This window comes from Ailuropoda melanoleuca, chromosome 4 (genome assembly GCF_002007445.2).
Source record: "Ailuropoda melanoleuca isolate Jingjing chromosome 4, ASM200744v2, whole genome shotgun sequence".
Lineage (NCBI taxonomy): Eukaryota > Metazoa > Chordata > Mammalia > Carnivora > Ursidae > Ailuropoda > Ailuropoda melanoleuca.
The window spans coordinates 19,116,170-19,119,450 of record NC_048221.1 but is presented as its reverse complement, the minus strand read 5'-3'; the positions used below and the strand labels follow the sequence as shown (position 1 = coordinate 19,119,450).

Here is a 3,281-nt window from a genome sequence, read left to right as displayed (position 1 = left end):
TTTTACATCGGAATCCGGGGATGTACTGTATGGTGACTAACATAATATATTAAAAAATCATTAAAAAAAAAAGAAAAGTAATACATTTTGTCTAATTTCTAAGGATCATATCTGCCAGGTCAAGATTCCTGATCCAGACACAATGGCCCCAGTGAGATGGAGCCCAAAAGTGTCATTGAGAATAACTGGAATGAAACTGTTGACAGCTTTGATTATGTGAACCTGAGTCCCTTCTCCATGGCCTCTATGCCCATGGTTTTGAGAAGAACTTCTGCCATCCAGCAGCAAGCCATAACTCCTTGCATCAGGGTTTTGATGTGATTGCTCAAGCCCTATCTGGGACTGGAAAAACAGCCACTTTTGCCATATAGATCCTGCAAGAGATTGAGTTGGATCTAAAGTCTACATTGGCTTTGGTCCTGGCACTAACTAGAGAGTTGGCTCATCAGATACAGAAAATAGTCATGGCGTTAGGAGATTACATGGGTGCCTTCTGCCATGCCTGCATTCAGGTGACCAATGTACATGTTAAGGTGCAGAAGCTGCAGATGGAAGCTCCCCATATCATCATGGGTACCCCAGGTCATGTATCTGACATACTTAATCAGAGATACCTATCTCCCAAAGACATCAAGATGTTGGTACTAGACAAGTTGATGAAATGTTAAGCCACAGATTCAAGGACCATATCTATGACATATTCCAAAAGCTCAGTAGCAACACCCAGGTGGTTTTGCTGTGAGCTATAATTCCTTCCAAAATGCTTGAGGTGACCAAGAAGTTCATGAGTGGTATCATTTGGATTCTGGACACTGGAGGGTAGCCACCAGTCCTACATGAATGTGGAACAAGAGGAGTGGAAGATGGACACACTGTGTGACTTGTATGAAACTCTGATCATGAAGGTAGTCATATTCATCAACACCCAAAGGAAGGTTGATTGGCTCACTGAAAAGATGTAGCCCCAAGACTTCACCATGTCCACCATGCATGGAGATATGGACAAAGGAATAAGATGTTATCACGAAGGAATCACTCTGGCTCTAGCAGAATACTGATTACCACTGACTTGCTGGCCAGAGGCATTGATGTGCAGCAGGTTTCTTTCGTCATCAATTATGACCTTCCCACCAACAGGGAAAACTACATCCACAGAATCAGTCATGGTGGACAATTTTGCCATAAGAGTGTGGCTATTAACATAGTGACAGAAGAAGACAAGTGGCCTCTTTGAAACATCGAGACCATCTACAACACCTCCAACTGAGGAGATGCCCATCAATGTTGTTGACCTCATCAGAGGAGCTATCCTGCTACCTCGTCCTACCCAGGGCTGAAGAGGACAAGGAATGGGGAGGGAAGCAAGCCAAGGGATGGACGTGTCATTTTTTTTCTTTGAATAAATGTCACTTTTTGAGGCAAAAAAAAAAAGAAATACATTTTATAAGGTCATAGCTGCCATACATAGTGACGACTTTTTTTTTAAAGATTTATTTATTTATTTATTTATTCGACAGAGATAGAGACAGCCAGCGAGAGAGGGAACACAAGCAGGGGGAGTGGGAGAGGAAGAAGCAGGCTCATAGCAGAGGAGCCTGACGTGGGGCTCGATCCCATAACACCGGGATCACGCCCTGAGCCGAAGGCAGACGCTTAACCGCTGTGCCACCCAGGTGCCCCCATAGTGACTTCTTTATCTGGACACAGTAAATTGAAAACTTTCTGAAAAGGATTCACAACGGAAGAGGTCAAAATATCAATATGAACAGGAGTTTGGAAGCAGCTGATTTCAACCCTCACGGATGACTTTCAAGGATTCATTACTTTCATGGAGGAAGTAACAACAGAGGTGGTATAAATAGCAAGAGAACCAGAATTAGTAGTTAAAGCCTGAAAATGTGATTGAATTGCTGCAATTTCATGATAACACTTGGAACAGATAAGGAGTTTCTTCTTATGGATGAACAAAGAAACTGGTTTCTTGAAATGGAATCTACTCCTGGTGACAATGCTGTGAAGACTGTTGAAACGACAATGAAGGATTTAGAATATTACATCAACTTAACTGATAAAGCAGCAGTAGGATTTAAGAGGACTGACTCCAATTTTGGAAGAAGTTCTACTGTGGTTAAAATGCTATCAAACAGCATCACATGCTACAGAGAAAATCATTGTAAAAGGAAGAGTCAATCGATGAGGCAAACTTCACTGTTGTGTTATTTATTTTTTTAATAATATTTTTTATTTTAATGTTTTTTTATTATATTATGTTAGTCACCATACAGTACATCCCAGTTTTTGATGTAAAGTTCCATGATTCATTACTTGCATATGACACCCAGTGCACCATGCAATACGTACCCTCCTTATTACCCATCACCAGCCTATCCCATTCCCCCACCCCCCTCCCCTCTGAAGCCCTCAGTTTGTTTCCCAGAGTCCATAGTCTCTCGTGTTATTTAAAGAAATTGCCACGGCCACCCCAACCTTCAGCAACCACCACCCTACTCAGCCAGAAGCTGTTAACAAGACAAAACCCTCCACCACCAAAAATACTGTAACTTGATGAAATCTCAGATTATAGCATTTTTAAAGATTTATTTGAGAGAGAGAGAACGAGCAGGGGGCAGGGGGAAAAGGGAGAAGGAGAGAGCGAGCGAGAATCTCAAGCAGACTCCCCGCTGAGCACAGAGCCCAACACAGGGCTCAATCTTATGACCCTGAGATCATGATCTGAGCCAAAATGAAGAGTTGGACACTCAACCAACTGAGCCACCCAGGCGCCCTGACAGTTAGCTTTTTTTAGCAAGAAAGTATTTTTTGGGAGAGGGGACTCTAAATACTCTTCTTTTAAGTTTTTATTACAATTTCAGTTAGTTAACATACAGTATAATGTTAGTTTCAGGTGTATAATATAGTGGTTCAAAACCTCCATACAACACCAGGTGGCCATCACAAGTATACTTCTTTTTCCTAAGATTTTTTATTTTTTTTATTTATTGGACAGAGAGAGAGACACCCAGCGAGAGAGGGAACACAAGCAGGGGGAGTGGGAGAGGAAGAAGCAGGCTCCCAGCAGAGGAGCCCGACGCGGGGCTCAATTCCAGGACCCTGGGATCAGGCCCTGAGCTGAACGCAGACACTTAACGACTAAGCCACCCAGGTGCCCCACAACAAATATTTCTTTTTTTTTTCTTAATTTTATTTTATTATATTGTGTTAATCACCATACAGTACATCCCCAGATTCCGATGGAGTTTGATGCTTCATTAGTTGCGTAT

General features: G+C 42.2%; 1 pseudogene; it reads left to right on the top strand.

Annotated features, from left to right (window-relative positions):
- The window catches only part of LOC100481901, a 4,505-nt pseudogene extending 3,168 nt beyond the window's left edge, over positions 1–1,337 (top strand).
- Positions 1,338–3,281: the final 1,944 nt, after the last annotated feature.